Source organism: Phoca vitulina, unplaced genomic scaffold, assembly GCF_004348235.1.
Source record: "Phoca vitulina isolate PV1807 unplaced genomic scaffold, GSC_HSeal_1.0 scaffold59, whole genome shotgun sequence".
NCBI classification, from domain to species: Eukaryota; Metazoa; Chordata; class Mammalia; order Carnivora; family Phocidae; genus Phoca; species Phoca vitulina.
The window spans coordinates 8,626,390-8,645,263 of NW_022589762.1; the positions used below are offsets into that span (position 1 = coordinate 8,626,390).

General features: G+C 41.1%; 1 pseudogene; it reads right to left on the reverse strand.

Annotated features, from left to right (window-relative positions):
• Positions 1-281: 281 nt before the first annotated feature.
• On the reverse strand, positions 282-1,398 carry LOC116623536 (annotated as a pseudogene).
• Positions 1,399-18,874: the final 17,476 nt, after the last annotated feature.

Here is an 18,874-nt window from a genome sequence, read left to right on the forward strand (position 1 = left end):
AGATTATTTATTTATTTGACAGAGACACAGCGAGAGAGGGAACACAAGCAAGGGGAGCAGGAGAGGGAGAAGCAGGCTTCCCGCGGAGCAGGGAGCCCGATGCGGGGCTCGATCCCAGGACCCTGGAATCACGACCTGAGCTGAAGGCAGATGCTTAACGATGGAGCCAGCCAGGCTCCCCAGTAAATAAAATCTTAAAAAAAATTAAGGCTTAGACATTTAGGAACTGGTACTTATTGTTTTTATTATTATTATTATTATTTTTTTGCAAGAAGTAGGATTTATTGTCTGGCGTGAATAAGGAGGAGGCAGTGCCGAGGTTCGCATGAGCGCAGAGCCCGCCATCTGTCCAGCGGGGGCAACGATTAGGGACGTTTTTGACCCACAGCCATCTGGGATCAGCTGCTTTTCAGCCACTATGTCTTCAAATTCATCCGCATTAAACTTAGTAAAGCCCCACTTCTTGGAAATGTGGATCTTCTGGCGGCCAGGGAACTTGACCTTGGCCCTGTGTAGGGCCTCAATCACATGCTCCTTGTTCTGCAGCTTCCTACAGATGGAGGTGATGACTTGGCCAATGTGGACCGTGGCCACTGTGCCCTGGGGCTTTCCAAAGGCACCCCGCATACCTGTCTGGAGCCAGTCAGCCCCAGCACAGGACAACATCTTGTTGATATGGATGCCGTGGAAGGGGTAGAGCCACACTTGGATGTGAAAAATATCTTTGCCACAGCTTTTCACCATGTACTTACTGGCACAAACTCGGGCAGTTTCCGTGGCTTCAGAGGAAGGCTGCTCATATTCATCTGACACCATGTGGCCACATGGTGGGAACTCATCCACTTTTGCCTTCTTCCACCCCAGGTCAAAGATGTGGATCTTGGCGTCAGGGGCACCTCTGCAGAAGGGAGACTTTGGATACGACTTGTTCTTACATACTGGTAACACCTGGTGGGGACGTGGCCCATGGAGACACCAGGATCTTCAGTGGCAGGAAGGAAAAGAGAAGAACTGGTACCATTTGATAAAATCACATTATTTCTAAATATTTTATTTATTTATTTGAGAGAGAGCGAGAGAGCACAAGAGAGCAGGGTGAGGGGAAGAGGGAGAAGCAGACTCCCCGCTGAGCAGGGATCCAGACTTGGGGCTTGATCCCAGGACCCTGGGGTCATGACCTGAGCTGAAGGCAGACGCTTAACGACTGAGCCACCCAGGCACCCTCAAAATCACATTATTTCCCAGCAGTTCAGTTTCCTCACTTATGGTTAGAGTCATAATCAGGTGAGGTAATACACAAAAAATTGTATATAAATATACATAAATAATATATAAAAATTCTATATACAGTCTAGTACTTCTCAAAATGTTGATGTTCTTCATTCTTTCCACCAACATGAGGTTCTGCCAATAGGTAACACAGAAAAGACAAGCCTCACAAATATTCAGCATCTAAGGAACAAAAAAACCCAAAATTATTAATTCCATACTGCAATCAATAAACATCTAAGGGCTGTAGTAGTATATTTGGTAATATGACTACATGGTGAATGGTGTCATATATGTGTATGCGCATGCATTTTTGTATGTTGAGCAGAATAACAAATAGGGCAGTCAGCGGTTCTTTGTATCATTGGCTGGAACATGAAAAGTTGTGTGGTTTTTTTGTTTTTTTAACATGTATTCTCACTTTATTAAATCTTACTATCAGCCCCTATAGCTACACAAATGCAGCAAATCCCTATTTGAATTGTTTTAATAATGCACCAAAGGAAACACTGTTCGCAAAACCACCGATGCATCTCCAAGCTTCATGGCAGCCCCATGGATCCCTTAGGCCTCGGGCAGCCAGCTTCTCCTGGACAGATTCTAATGGTTTTCCTTTTATCTTCCACTGTTTATAATCTGGAAGTTCAGGTTTAATATAACCATGTTCACATCCATGTCCATGGGTCATGTCTAATAGCAATCTGACCTCTCAAGATGCTCAGTATTCAACCCTCCAGCCAGAGCCAAATGGAAATGGTGGAATGTGAAAAGTTTATGGGATATCCAAGAACTATGGGACACAATCTGTCTCTAAAAGTCAATATGTTCCTTTTTTACTTCCTTACAACTTAGTGTTCTACATATAAAACATTCTTACCTCTTGGGTCTTTTCTTAGGTTTCTGCTTGTACATAGCTTTATTGTATTTCGTCCTCCTTTTATGAAACCATTGCTTTATCTATAAAAAAACGAGGTGGGGAGATGATGAATCAAGGAATAAGGATATTGGGGGCGCCTAGGTGGCTCAGTCATTAAGCGTCTGCCTTTGGCTCAGGTAATGATCCCAGGGTCCTGGGATCAAGCCCCGCATCGGGCTCCCTGCTTGGCATCGGGCTCCCTGCTTGGCCGGGAGCCTGCTTCTCCCTTTCCCACTCCCCCTGCTTGTGTTCCCTCTCTTGCTGTGTCTCTCTCTGTCAAATAAATAAATAAAATCTTAAAAAAAAAAAAGGAATAAGGATATTGGTTTATATGGGTAATAGTACTACACAGGTGACTCTGTTGGTAAAGAAATATGTTTCATACCTGCTTTGCTGTCATGTTAAATTCAAATGCAAGTGACTGACTATCTCCTTTTGTGGGGCATTTGTTTAACTTAAAGGTTGCCCAGAGAGTGTCCATGAGGGGTTTGCTGACTAATCTTTTCTGGGGATATTGTTCTTCATTTTTCTCTTCCTTTTCCTGTTCCTCTTCCAGTCTCTCTTCTACTTCCACTTCTTTTTCTTCTCCTTCTCTTTCTTTCCATTTTTTCTTTCCCCTTCTTTCATCTTCACTATGATTCCTCTTTGATTGCTCTGGATTTTGATCACAAAGCATAGCTGGTTCTTTCTGTATAGCAAAATCTGTGGAATAAAATCAAACTGCAGCTAAATTTGACTTTTAGATCATAGTCAACATTCTTCAGTGTGAGAATATATTTGATTTTCATAAAGTAGTAGTGTTGTACATTGTTGGAAAAAGAGAGGAAAGAAAAAGTAAGGTTATCAAAATCAATGAAGATTTTCATAAAAAGATCAGTTTATTTATTTTTAAAGATTTTATTTATTTATTTGAGAGAGTGAGTGAGAGAGAAAGAAAGAACAAGCGGGAGAGGTAGAGGCAGGCTCCCTGTGGAGCAGGGAGCCCAACATAGGGCTTGATCTCAGGACCCCAAGATCATGACCCGAGCTGAAGGCAGACTCCCAACCCACTGAGCCACCCAGGCACCCCAAAAGATCAGTTTAAAAATAATTTACTTCTGGATTTAAATATAGACTGAGTAAGGAAAGGGGCTGTGTATTGAAATTAATATGTCTCCTTGTGATGTTATTCAAAAATAAGTTACCTTGTGGTGCCTGGGTAGCTCAGTCAGTTAAGCGTCTGCCTCTTGATTTTGGCTCAGGTCATGACCACAGGGTTGTGAGATCAAGCCCATGTTGAGACCACATCGGGCTCCATGCTCAGCACAGAGCCTGCTTGAGGTTCTCTCTCTCCCTCTCTCTCTGCCCCTCCCCCCTCTTGTACTCTATAAATAAAATAAATAAATAAATAAAATCTTAAAAAAAATAAGTTACCTTGAAAAAATTAAGTTATGAGTGACCTTACTTAAAGGACTATTCAGGCTTTTTATTTCCTCTCGAGAGAGTTTTGGTAAGATATACACTTTTTAGAAATTTGTTCATATGTTTCACTTTTCCCAGGATTGTTCTGGCATATGCCCATAAACTGACATTATTATTATTATTATTATTATTATTATTATTATTATTATTATTTTAAGCAAGCTTTACACTCAATGTGGGGCTTGAACTCATGACCCCAAGATCAAGAGTTGCATGTTCTACTGACTGAGCCAGCCAGGCACCCCCATAATTATTAATATTAATAAACTACTTTTTACTCTAAAGTACTCTGGTTTAAACTACATATGATCCCTCTACTTATACTACTAAAGAAATCAAATCAGTAATTTAAAATAACCAAGACAGGGCACTTGGGTGGCTCAGTCAGTTAGGCATCTGACTCTTGGTTTCGGCTTAGGTCATGATCTCAGGGTTGTGAGACCCAGGCCTTTGTGAGTCTCCATGCTCAGCATGGAAGTCTGCTCAAGATTCTCTCTCCCTCTTCCTCCCCCTCTGCCCCTCCCCCCGTGCACTCTCTCTCTAAATAAATAAAATCTTTAGAAGCTCAAAGACCAAATAATATTATTGAAGGGTGCATAAATATGTGATAAAAACTATAAAACTAAGGCAATAATAAAATTCAGGAAGATGGTTGGAAAAACAGGATAGGATAGAGGAAGCATACAGATAAGTAGATGAAATGTATGTAATGCTATACTTATATTGGTAATGTTATGTTACTATGTTATTTAATATATAGTATATATTAATGTAGTTTTATATTTTTTAAAAGAAATACATTGTTTTTTGAGTTGGTTGGTTGGTCCTTGCATGTTCATGTGATTGATTTGCTTATAAATTAAATATATATCAAATATGTTTTTGCATATCTCAACTATTACATATAATTTTTTAAAAAAGTAATCTCTATATCCAACATGGGGCTCGAACTTATAACCCCAAGATCAAGAGTCACATGCTTTAGGGGCGCCTGGGTGGCTCAGTCGTTAAGCATCTGCGTTTGGCTTGGGTCATGATCCCCACGTTGGGCTCCCTGCTCGGCGGGAAGCCTGCTTCTCCCTCTCCCACTCCCCCGGTTTGTGTTCCCTCCCTCACTGTCTCTCTCTCTGTGTCAAATAAATAAATAAATTCTAAAAAAAAAAAGAGTCACATGCTTTACTGACTGAGCCAGCCAGGCACCCTGAGAAGTGTTCTTTTTTTAAACAAAATTTTGATTGCATGGCCAATATTTTAAAAAATTGAAAGAGTTGGGGCACTTGGCTGGCTCACTTGATAGAGCATGCAGCTCTTGATCTCAGGGTTGTGAATTCGAGCCTCATGTCAGGGGTAGAGATTACCTGGGTGGCTCAGTCAGTTAAGCGGCTGCCTTCAGCTCAGGTCATGATCCTGGGGTCCTGGAATTGAGCCCAGCGTCGGGGTCCTTGCTCAGCAAAGAGCCTGCTTCTCTCTCTCCCTGCTGCTCGCCCCTGCTTGTGCTCTCTCTCTCTCTGTCAAATAAATAAATAAATAAATAAAATCTTTAAAAAAAAATCAAGAGGTTTAACATCAAAATTCAATTTCCAGATTAAAAAAAAATCTGAAATTGGTGGTACTAAATTCTCATGTAATCAAAAATTGGCTGGATCTTGTCCTCTTTAGATGGAATCTGCTTTCTCTAATTAGCTAGAGTCCACACAGCCAGCTTAATTTCACCTGCCAACCACTGGCAGGCAGAAAAAAATAACACACATACACCCTCATTCTCCATTTCTGACTCAGAAGATTATATATCCTTTATATTCTTTATATAATAAAACCTCAATTCCCATTTAACTGTTCAGCTCTGCTGTGGTCAGACTTATACTCTGTTATTACTAAAATCCATAACTATTAGAAGGGCACTTGGGTGGCTCAGTCGGTTAAGCGTCTGCCTTTGGCTCGGGTCATGATCCCAGGGTTCTGGGATCGAGCCCCACATGGGGCTCCCTGCTCAGCAGGGAGCCTGCTTCTCCCTCTCCCTCTGCTTGTGCTCTCTTTCTCTGTGTCTTTCAAAAAAAAAAAATAAATAAAATCCATAACTATTAGACAAAACTTACTTTTCACTGAGGATCCCTGACTACAAATGACTGCAATAGGGAATACTATGTTCAGGCGAATAAAATCATGGAGATTTGTGTTTTGTTTTGTTTTCACTTACTTTTCCTCAATAAAATTCTAAAATCAAGGTTTATCTTTGGGGAGACAGAACAGAGAAAACAAAACAAAAACAGAAGACTTGAGAACATGCAGGGGGATGTGGATCAGATAGATGTCAGAGAATAGGGAGCATCACTGAAAGAACACAAGCACATAAATCCCAGCTTTTTTCCACAGTTCTATCCTAGTCCCTCAGATAGGTAGATAGATGGATAGATAGATAGATAGATAGATAGATAGATAGATAGATAGATAGATAGGAGCAGCCCGAATTTGCACTGCTAGTAAGATTTGTAGTTAGGATTTAAACTCAGAGGCGCTTGGGTGGCTCAGCCAGTTAAGCATCTGCCTTTGGCTCAGGTCCTGATCCCTGGGGTCCTGAGATTGAGCCCCAAGTTGGGCTCCCTGCTCAGCAGGGAGTCTACTTCTCTCTCTCCCTCTGCCCCTCCCCTCTGCTCATGCTTGCTCTCTCTCTCTCAAATAAATAAATAACATCCTTAAAAAAAATAAACTCCGATCTGCCTAGCTAAAAAAACAAAAAACAAAAAACCAAAAAAACAACACTTCATGTATTATACTATGGAATATAATACAGCAATAAAAAAATAGTAAGTACATCAATGAATACTAACATGGAAAGATGGATGTCCCAGAGTTTTTTGAAATAAAAGAACCACTTCAAATTAGCACATACAGTAGAACAAATTTCTTGGACAGAAAAACAAATCTTATAAATGTTCACATAGTCAGATGGCTTCACCAGGGAAATCTACCAACATTTAAATAATAATTAAACACTTCACAAACTCTTCCCAAAAAATGGAAGAGAAAGGAACACTTCCCTACTCATTCTCTGAGGCCAGTATTAATTATCCTGTGTTATCAGTCAGGGTTCAACTAGAGAAACAGAACCAGGAGGAGATAGATACTAAGAGATTTATTGCAGTTGGCACATGTGATTGTGGGAACTGTCCAGGCAAGTCCGAATCGTAGGGCAGCCGTGAGAAGAGGAAGGCTGGTGTTCTTGGTCAACCGGTGAAGCTGCTCTCCACAGGCAGAATTTGTTCTCTTCAGAGAAGTCTCAGCTCTACTCTTCAAGCCTTAATTGATTGAATTAGGCCTCCTGAGGCTATCTAGGATAATCTCCCCTACTTCAAGTCAACTGATAAGGATTTTACTTGCGTCTAAAAGATACCTTAAAAGTATCAGCAATACCTCTATTAGTGGTTGAGTAACTGAGTCTCTAGCCTAGGCAAGCTGCACATAAGACTGACCATCACTCCCTGATGCCAAAACCAGACAGATAGTTCAAGAAAAGAAAACTATTTTTTTTTTAAGATTTATTTACTTATTTGAGAGAGAGAGACTGAGGGGGAGAGGCTCAACTGACTGAGCCACCCAGCTGCCCCCTAATAGGCTTCTTTTTAAAGGTGACGAAAATGTTCTGGAATGAAATAGTGGTGATGGTTGTACAACATTGTGAATGTATTTTAAAAAATTGGATTTTACCTTTTTAAAAATTTTACATTTTAAAAAAGTGAATTCTATGGTTTATAATTTATATCTCAATTTTTTAAAGCACTCACATGACCTAGGATTTCACACCCCACTATGGTGAAATTGCATAGATGTATTAAAAAATAATTGAAATTTAAGTTCAAGTTGTTAACTCTATTTTAAAATTTGCAATTTCAAATTTGTGGAATTCAAATCATTAGTTACATCATTTTCCCCTCTCTATCATTTCTGCACATGATATAAACATACTGTAATTATTACCAGGTTAGAAAAACAAAAACACATCTCTCTTGAATCACACATCCCTCTACTGCTTCCATCCCACGTCTGTATTTTTTTTCATAGCAAAACTCTTTGAAGGATATCTCTGGGGGCGCCTGGGTGGCTCGGTCGTTGGGCGTCTGCCTTCGGCTCAGGTCGTGAGTCCGGGGTCCTGGGATCGAGCCTCGCGTCGGGCTCCCTGCTCGGCCAGGAGCCTGCTTCTCCCTCTCCCACTCCCCTTGCTTGTGTTCCCTCTCTAGCTGCCTCTCTCTCTCTCTCTGTCAAATAAATAAATAAAATCTTAAAAAAAAAAAAAAAAGAAAGATATCTCTGTATTTGCTGTTTGCACACTGGTGATTTTTCCCTCCTTTTTCTCTCTTGAATACTCCAATCAGACTTTCACATCCAACCTCCACAGATACTCCTCTTGTCAAGGTCACAAGTTAATGATACTAATATTGCAAAAATATAACGATCAATTCCCTATCCCTGTCTTTTTCTTTTTTTTTTTAAGATTATTTATTTGAGAGAGAGGGAGTGCGTGTGCGCGAGCGGGAGGGGCCGAGGGAGAGGGAGAGAATGCCAAGCGGACTCCCTACTGAGCTCAGAGCTGGAAGCAAGGTTCCATCTCACAACCCTGAGACCAGGACCTGAGCCTAAACCAAGAGTCAGACGCCCAACCGACTGTGTCACCCTGGTGCCCCCGCCCCCTCCCCAAGCCCCATCTTAACTTGAATTATCAGGAGCTTTTGAAGTGTCAGGAGTCCTCTCCACCTTGACAAGCTTTCTTCTCATGGCTCCCAGGACACCATCCTTTCCTGAGTTTCCTTCCATATCAATGGCTGCTCCTTCAAAGTTTTCTTTGGAGCACCTGGCTGGCTCAGTCCGTAGAACAAGCAACTCTTGGTCCCAGGATGGTGAGTTTGAGCTCTGCATTGGCTTTAGAGATTATAAATAAACAAACTTTAAAATAAAAGGAACAAGGTTTTCTTTGTTCCTTCTCTTTCCTCCCACCTTTCCCCAGCCTTGGTCCTGCCCAGTTTCTCAAGGCGAAATCCCTACATCTCTTCTCTCCTATATATACATGGTCCTAGCCTTGGTAATCCAATCTGAAGGATTTAATACCACCCAAATGGTGACTACTTGCAGATTTTTATCTCTAGGCTCATATATCCAACTCCTAATTCAGTATCTCTGCCTGGACATCCTCTTGGTAACTTAAGTCAAGCTTAGAACTCCCAGACTCAGGGGTACCTGGGTGGTGCAGTCAGTTAAGCATCTGACTCTTGGTTTCGGCTCAGGTTGTGATCTCAGTCATGAGATCAAGCCCTGCTCGGGCTCTGTGCTGAGCATGGAGTCTGCTTGGGTCTCTCGCTTGTTCTGCCCCTCCCCCCTGCGGGTTCTCTTTCTTTCTCTCTCAAATAATTAAATCTAAAAAAAAAAAAAAATTTCCCAGACTCAGTCACGATCCCTTTCACTGAACCCTGATCCACTCTCAGTGACCCAACCTGAGCAATGCCAACTCCGTTCATCCAGCTGATAGAGTTAAAAACCTTGGTAGCATCTTTGACTCTTCTCTTTTTCTCATAGTTCAAACTCAATCTGTCAGATAATCTTGCTTTTCTTCCTTCAAAATTCTCAGAATACTACCACTTTTTTTTTTTTAAGAATTTATTTATTTGACAGAGAAAGACACAGCAAGAGAGGGAACACAAGCAGGGGGAGCGGGGGGAGCGGGAGAAGCAGGCTCCCCACGGAGCAGGGACCTGATGCGGGGCTCGATCCCAGGACACTGGGATCATGACCTGAGCCTAAGGCAGACGCCTAATGACTGAGCCACCCAGGCGCCCAGAATACTACCACTTCTTAACCACCATTATCTCTAAACTAGGTATATTTCATGGGGCACCTCGGTGGCTCAGTCAGTTAAGAAGTGGTAGACTCCCAGGGCACCTGGATGGCTCAGTTGTTAAGCGTCTGCCTTCGGCTCAGGTTATGATCCCAGGGTCCAGGGATCGAGCCCCGCATCGGGCTCCCTGCTCGGCGGGAAGCCTGCTTCTCCCTCTCCCACTCCCCTTGCTTGTGTTCCCTCTCTCACTGTTTCTCTCTGTGTCAAATAAATAAATAAAATCTTAAAAAAAAAATAAATCTTTTAAAACAATGACTTCCATTCACATCTGCCAGAAAAAAACCTGTTTTAACATTTTGGCACATATTTTAGATTGTCCATACACATATTTGCCATCTACATGGTTGGTGGTCAATAAACATTTATTTTAATATAAATTTTTTATAAAAATTGCATCAAACTGCAAATAATATTTTTCATATCTATATACATACATCCCATTATTTAAGATCTAGTTTCTTTGCATCTTGATTAAATTGAACATTTTTCATATACCTCCTGGAAATGCATTCATTTTTTAACTTGTATATGTACTTTACCCACTCTATCACTAGCTGTTCGTTTTTGTGGCCCATTGACATCCAAGATACAGATGACACCTACCTTAATTCTGGTCACCATTATCACTGTAATCTCTACTGCCAGGGAATAGTCTCTAATTGTCCTTAATCCAATCTATTCTTTACTCCATAGTTTATCTCTCATCACTTAACAACGCTTCAGTGGTGTTCAGTAGTTTTAAATATTTAGCACAAAATCCTTAGCCTGAGTTGGAAAAACCTTCAGCCTCCTGACTGACATCCAGATTAGAACACCTCTAATTAATTTTCCAATTTAAATTTTACCTGATCACAACCCAGATTAAAACTCCCTGTAGTTTCCATTTACCCTTGGACCCTAATCCAAAAACCCTAATCTCATCAAATACTGACTCAAATCTCAGTGCTGGTCACTGCCTCACCAATAAACGTACTTGGAGACTTGGAGAGTAAACTGAAGGTAAGAGAACAAGTCGTGCTTTTATCTGGAGAAATAACTTTCTAGACAGAGGAAATAGCACAGGCAAAGTCCCTAAACTCTGACAGTGCTTGGCTTGTTTACTAAAAAGCCTGGCAACCGGGGCACCTGGGTGGCTCAGTCGTTAAGCGTCTGCCTTCGGCTCAGGTCATGATCCCAGGGTCCTGGGATCGAGTCCCGCATCGGGCTCCCTGTTCGGCGGGAGGCCTGCTTCTCCCTCTCCCACTCCCCCTGCTTGTGTTCCTGCTCTCGCTATCTCTCTCTCTGTCAAATAAATAAATAAAATCTTAAAAAAAAAAAAAAAAAAAAAGCCTGGCAACCAGAGGGAATGGAGCAAAGAAAGTGAAGGGAAGTGTTAGCAGAAATCCAAAAGGTAGCAAGAGATCAAATCCGACAGGATTTTGTAAACCATTGTAAAGTCTTTGGCTTTTACTCTGAAAAGAATAGATATTGTCAACTTTTGAGTAATGGAATGTTATTATCTAATTTATATTTCAAAGGGCTACTCTGCTATGTTGGAAGCAGACTATGGGCTGGGAAGGGCAAAGACAAAAGGAGAGAGTTATGAAATATGTCTAGCTTTTTTTTAAGATTTTATTTATTTATTATACAGAGAGAGAGAGAGAGTGAGTACAAACAGGGGGAGCGGCAGAGGCAGAGGGAGAAGCAGGCTCCCCACTGAGCAGAGAGCCCGACGCAGGGCTTGATCCTAAGACCCATGAGATCATGACCTGAGCCAAAACCAAGAGTCAGATGCTTAACCGACTGAGGCACCCAGGTGCCCCTGGAAGTGATTCTTTTAATTTTTTTTTTTGTTTTGCTTGTTTCTAGTTATTAAAATTTCTGTAATGTGCAGGACCACTGGTATAATAAAAATAAATAGAATATACTGCACATTTAGGCCACCCAGTATACACACTTATCCAATTCTTGGAGAATTTTAAGGGAAGGAGTGAAAATAGTATCTAGGATTAGATTTTTTTTTTTTAAGATTTTATTCGGTCATCTGACAGAGAGAGCGAGAGAGGGAACACAAGCAGGGGGGGAGTGAGAGAGGGAGAAGCCGGCTTCCCGCGGAGCAGGGAGCCCGATGTGGGGCTCGATCCCAGGACCCCGGGACCATGACCTGAGCCGAAGGCAGATGCCTAATGACTGTGTCACCCAGGCATCCCTAGATTTTTCTTTAGCTAAGTTAGATTCCCAGCAAACAACGGATATAATTAAGTTGTTTTGTGTGGTATGGAAATCTCAGAAGCTTATTAAAATGTATTGATTGGAGATGCAGCCATTGTACAAATTATCCAGTGAACATTAGTGCAAATTATCTAGTGACTTTCTACATAATGCAAGCAACAGACAATCCCTCATATCCACCCTAGACGCCCACCTATAGCAACAAACCATTTTTACGCCAGTGGTTCTCAACCCCTGATGCACATTAGAATCACCTGGGAGAGCCTGGGCTACAACTTAGAGCAATTTAGTCAGAGCAGGGCTCAGGCATTAGTTTATAAAGTACTTCAGGTGATCCCAATATGCAATCAAGAATGACCACAGCCTTCCACTCATCTATCTTTTGATTAAATCACAGACAGGTGTTGAGAATGATGATTATATCAGCATACAATTCTTGGTAGGTATAAATCTGGTTCTCATAAAGGATCTATGCCTGTTTGATATATTTAAAAAATAGGAAGTGTGAACTGTTTGGTATGCTCTGCCCAGGTTAAGTAAACATTGGAAATTAATGTCATCCTCTCTTTTCTTGAGCAAATGAAAAGAAAAAAATAGTGTTGGGACTATAGTACTTATGGAAGAAGTTTCAGACAAGGAAGGAGAGTGAGTGTCTGATGTATAGATTATTTGACAGTGGAAAGACAGTTGAAAGTTTTACACTTTGGACAATGGGATGATAAAGCTCATGTGAAATCATGAGACATTTTTTGCTCGTGTTTATGTTATTTGCCGCTACAGTGCATTTAAAAAAAAAATGGTACATAATCTATACTGATATATATTCTGGTGAATTCTTTTTTTAAAATTAATTGATCAATTAATTAATTTATTTTTAAGTAATCTCTACACTCAACCTGGGGCTCGAACTCATGATCCTGAGAGCAAGATTCGCATGCTCTACTGACTGAGTCAGCCAGGCACCCCTATTTTGGTGAATTCTTAAAATTCAAGAAAATGGGCAGAATTAGTAATACATCTTTGATGGGAAAAAAGATATAAATTAAATTTAAATTAATTTTTAAAAGGCGCTAAATTCATGATAATTCCAGACCTCCCCACAACATGAATTATTGTCAAAAGAAGAAGATACTGGTGTTGAGTGCCTAAATTTAGAGATTCTTATTCAGTAAATCTGGGGTAAGAATTGGAATTCTGTATTTTTAAACCTTCCTACAACAGAGCAAATCCTAAAACATCAAGAGAAAGTATCTGACACAGATGCTGTGTTTAAATAATTAAGAAGATTTTCTTAGGTCTATATTTCTGAGAAAATCTGAAACTCAAGATACAATAAAAGAAAAAGAGGAAGTTTATTCTATGAAGAATAGGCATCGAGAATTGGAACTATCCAGAAGGAACTGGTTATAGTGATAGAATTGAGTTCACACAGGTCATTGGCTTGAAGAAACAATCCTCCAGAAGTTCACCCAATCTCACAGTGTAAAGACTGTAGGAATTAAATGACTTTTATTGTTTCTGAATTCTCTCAAACAAATTTGGAAACTCTAAACTTTCTGATCTCTGGGAAATGATTCAAAGGTAAGTTTGAAATAATTATCATATTAATAATATTATCACATTTAGTCATCAGTAGGCACCAGCATCATAGTTAATAGAGTTTGGATTTAATATACCCCTTGGTGACATTATCCCCATTGTGCTGACATTATCCCCAGTGGGCTGATATTATACCCATTTTACACATGAGTAAACTAGGGTTTAGAAAAATTGAGTAACTTATCACAGACCTGTACCCCTGACACAAATAATACATTATATGTTAATTAATTGAATTTAAATTTAAAAAAAAGAAAAATTGAGTAACTTGCTCAAAGTCACATAGATAGCAAGTGATGGAGTTGGGCTCAGGACAAGCTGTCTAATTTCAGTGCCTATGCTTTTAAGATTACACTGTATTTTCTCTCACTAAAGGCAACAGTTATTTCCAGCTTCAGAAAAGGGCAGAAGTGGGAAGTTTGATACACATATGAGATTTCCAGGAAAAGGAATTTATTTATTGAGAGGAATAAAAATGTGAAGAGCAGGATTACAATTTAGACATTAAAGAAATATTGATAAAAAAATAAAAAATAAAATAAAGAAATATATATATATTAAAGATTTTATTTATTTATTTGACAGAGAGAGACACAGTGAGAGAAGGAACACAAGCAGGGGGAGTGGGAGAGGGAGAAGCAGGCTTCCCGCAGAGCAGGGAGCCCCATGTGGGGCTCGATCCCAGGACCCCGGGACCATGACCTGAGCCGAAGGCAGACGCTTAACAACTGAGCCACCCAGGCACCCCAAAATAAAGAAATATTGATGTCAAGGGGCCTGGGTGGCTCAATTGGTTGAGAGTCTGCCCCATAGCATAGTTCACTTTATTTTTATTTTATTATTATTATTTTTAAAGATTTTATTTATTTGACAGAGAGATAGAGCACAAGTAGGCAGAGCGGCAGGCAGAGGCAGAGGGAGAAGCAGGCTCCCCGCCGAGCTGGGAGCCCGATGCAGGACTCGATCCCAGCACCCTGGGATCATGACCTGAGCTGAAGGTAGATGCTTAATGACTGAGCCACCCAGGCACCCCAGCATAGTTCACTTTTAAAAAAATGGGGGGGCACCTGAGTGACACAGTCAGTTGAGTGATCGACTCTTGATTTTGACTCAGATCATGATCTCAAGGTCCTGGGATTGAGCCCCGAGACTGGCTCCACGCTTAGCAGGGAGTCTGCTTGAGGATTTCTCTCCCTCTCCCTCTGCCCCTCCCCACTATGTGTTCTCTCTCTCTCTCTAAAATAAATAAATAAATCTTTAAAAAAATAAAAGTCAAATATGCTCAAATTAATATCATTTTAAAAATTTTATTTATTTGAGAGAGAGAGAGAGTGAGAAAGAGAGCACAAGAGGGGGTAGGGCTAAAGGGAGAAGTAGACTCCCTGCCAAGCAGGGAGCCCGATGTGGGACTCGATCCCAGGACTCCAGGATCATGACCTGAGACAAAGGCAGTCGCTTAACCAACTGAGCCACCCAGGTGCCCTCAACTTAAAACATTTAAAAAATAACTTTCAGTTTGTTATTTTAGATGGTAAGTATTTGGTTCAATTATCAATGGTCAATGATTTAATCAATCATGCCTATGTGATGAGGCATCCATAAAAACCCTAAAAGACAGGGTTTGGCGAGCTTCCAGGTTGGTGAACCAGAACATACCACGTGCCACTGTATTGGCCCCCAAACCCATTGGACAGAAGCTCCTTTGTCTGGGGACTTGCCATCTGTATTTCCTCTTCTGGCTGTTGATTTGTATCCTTTAATATCCTTTGTAATAAACCAGTAATCTAATAAATAAACTGGTTTTCTGAGTTTTCTGAGCTACTCTAGCAAATTAATCGAACCCAAAAAGGAGGTCATGGGAGCCTCTTTTTGTAGCCAGTTTGTCAGAAGCATAAGTAACAACCTGGATTTGTGATTGACATTAGCAAGAGGGGCAGACTTATGGGACTGAGTCCTTAACTTGTGGAATCAGATGCTACATCTGGGTAGATGGTGTCAGAATTGAGTTGAATTATAGGACAACCATCTGGTGTTCAGAGAGTTGCTTGGTGTGGGGGAAAAAATCCCACCCATCAGAACTGGTGTCAGAATTGTACTATGTATGCATTTTTAGTGTTTAATGTTAATTCTATGTACTCATTTGCATACATGATATCAAAGGGAATCTAAACTTGTCTGGAATGTGTGACAGATTTTGTGAGAACATTTTCAGGTGGCAAGTTTAAAGGTATACTGCTAAATACATTGTAATCAGATGCAAATCTGATTTTTCTTTTTCTTTCTTTCTTTTTTTTTTTTTTGGAGTTTTATTAGAGGCCCCCAAAACTATGAACAGGATGCTCTGTGTAAAACATGCTAAGAGATTATGAAACAGATTTTGCTATTAGTAGCTTATCACTCACTGAAGTGTATCTGAGGCAAAGAGAATGATCAAGAAAGGTAATCAAATTTCTCTAAAGAGAGTGGGCAGTGGGCCGTGCTAGCCTTCCCCATCCCACACACCAGTCTCACACTCTGCTGGAGGAAAGGTTTGCCACTTTGTCAGTCCCAGTCAAGTGAAGAGATTATCTCATATAGTCACTCATAGAGCTTGACTTTTGTGTTTGGAAATACACAGGGACTGGCACCTGACTTAAGCTTGAGAAGGTCTACGTATGAGAGGCACAATTGGGAGCTGTCCATGGTGGTGAGAAGGTCTTGCTGGTACTGGCTTGACTAACAAGCTGATCAGGAGTAGGTAAGCCATACATATAATCATATGACAGGGTTTGGATTTGGCCTGTCATGGCAGTGTTGCTTTCTAGGGCTCCCCAGGTCATCTATCCTAGCAGTCCCTCTTGAAAGGGACACTGACTACCAGAAGACTGATGCTAAGGAGGGAGTCCCACAAGACAGGTGTAAGAGGTACAGCCCTCATATAGAAAATTCATGAAGGGCGCCTGGGTGGCTCAGATGGTTAAGCGTCTGCCTTCGGCTCAGGTCATGATCTCAGGGTCCTGGGATCGAGTCCCGCATCGGGTTCCCTGCTCAGTGCAGAGCCTGCTTCTCCCTCTCCCTCTGCCGCTCCCTCTGCTTGTGCTCTTCTGTCTATCTCTCTGTCAAATAAATAAATAAAATCTTTAAAAAAAAAAAAAGAAAATTCATGAAAAAACACCTAGGGCAGAGATACCTTAAAAGACAACAGAAAGTGACTTAGGTATACGGTCCAGAAGCATGATCTCAGCCATGCCTGAAGGGCACACTTAGCAGAGTTACAATCACACCAGTAATGTAGGACTTTGTCCTTTTACTTTAATCTGCCTATCATCTACCTGAGTCAGACCCTATTAGGCTGGGGAGGTGCAAGCTCTCTCATAATTTTTTAAGAATTTCCAGTGATATATTTGAAATTGTTTTGGGGGGCGCCTGGATGGTTCAGTCAGTTAAGCGTCTGCCTTCAGCTCAGGTCTTGATCTCAGGGTCCTGGGATTGAGCCCTGCATCTGGCTCCCTGCTCAGCAGGGAGTCTTTTTCTCCCTCTCCCTCTGCCCCTTCTCCCTGCTCGTGCTCTCTCTCTCTCAAATAAATAAATAAAATCTTAAAAAACAAAAGGAAATAGTTTTTTATTAGAAAAGGAGTTTCAAAAAAAAAAGAAAAGGAGTTTCAGGGGTGCCTGGGTGACTCAGTCATCAAGCATCTGCCTTCGGCTCAGGTCATGGTCCCGGGGTCCTGGGATCAAGCCCCACATCAGGCTCCCTACTCCTTGGGAAACCTGCTTCTCCCTCTCCCACTCCCCCTGCTTGTGTTCCCTCTCTCACCGTCTCTCTCTCTCTCTGTCAAATAAATAAAATCTTTTTTTTTTTTAATTTATTTATTTGACAGAGAGAGAGACAGCAAGAGAGGGAACACAAGCAGGGGGAGTGGAGAGGGAGAAGCAGGCTTCCCGCTGAGCAGGAGCCTGATGCAGGGCTCGATCCCAGGACCCTGAGATCATGACCTGAGCCGAAGGCAGAAGCTTAACAACTGAGCCACCCAGGCGCCCCTAAATAAATAAAATCTTTAAAAAAAAAAAAAAGAAAAGAAACGGAGTTTCACCCCATGGCTGACCAGTCTATTATTTGAAGAACATGTTAAATCCTAGACAGAAAACTCTTTTGACAATCTTAAGCCACTGATTTAAATGGTAGTTCCTTAAAAGTCCAAAGTTTGAGGTCCAAAATCTTTGGGAACACAACTGGATGACATATTCAGCACTGTTTCCCTCTCCAGTCCTGTCCATATGCTTGTGATCTTCCAACAGCCATCTATGCTACGTGGTAAGATTAATGAATCAACTAACTTCACGTATTTAACCTTTGTTAATTAAGCTGAAACTTAATTGTGTACTGACAAACCTGTAAAAGCCAATAGAAATTCTGGATTTTCAGGGGTTACTTCATGGGGGGAAAAAGTAATGAATCATCACCATCTCTACCTCAACTAGCCAATGGCAGCGGCTTCTTCTTTTTCCTAGCTAGGCAGTTATTTTTTTCAAATTATATTTTCTTTTCTTTTCTTTTTTTTTAACTAATTCTTTTTTTAAAAAAAGATTATATTTGTTTATTTGTCAGAGAGAAAGAGAGAACACAAGCAGGGGGAGCAGCAGGCAGAGGGAGAAGCAGGATCCCCACTGAGCAAGGATCCCCACGCGGGACTTGATTCCAGGACCCTGGGACCATGACCTGAGCTGAAGGCAGATGCTTAATCAACTGAGCCACCCAGGCACCCCTCTTTATTATGCATTTAATTTAAAATATCTATTATTATCTTCTAGGGAAACTTTGGGGACTATCTTAGCCCTCTCAGGTACAGACACTGAAGAAACCCAGTTCTACTTAATGGTTTGCCATATTGGAGAACTTACTTAGAAAGTGGGACATGGGGTTGTCTTTACTCTCAGATCTCTTAAAAAGGGGTATTCTCTCACATTACCAAGTCTTGGACTTTGTTTAAGGCAGAGTCTAGATGCAGGGTCTCCTTCATTCACATTATACTCTTGATGTGGTTCAGGAGATGCTACTCCAAAATATGGCACTTTGGTATATTGACTATTCTAAGCTGAAGGAGTTTGAGAAAACAGCAGGAGCAGGAATGTCACTCTGACTTCCCCCACTCCCTTTGTTCCCAGAAATAGGCCATAAAACCCTCATGTGAGGGTGCCCTCCCTATACCCAGAGGAAAAGAAAACATCCTTATCTCTGAAGACAAAGAGACGCCAAGAAGAATCCTAACAAACAGGCCTGGCTGGGTTTCTCCTAGTTTACTACAATTATCACATACTCTGTGACATATCGTATTTCTTCTCAACCGTCTGCTCTTCATCACACCTAGCATAAAAATACTCAGGTTTAACCGTTTCTTTGGGTCTTCATTTTCTTACGAAGTCTCCAGGGTCATGTCAAACTTATATTAAATAAATTTGTATCCTTTTTTTCCCCCATTAATCTGTCTTTGTTACTTTAATTTTCAGACCCAGCCAGGGACCCTAAACGAGTTAAGGAAAACTTTTTCCTCCCC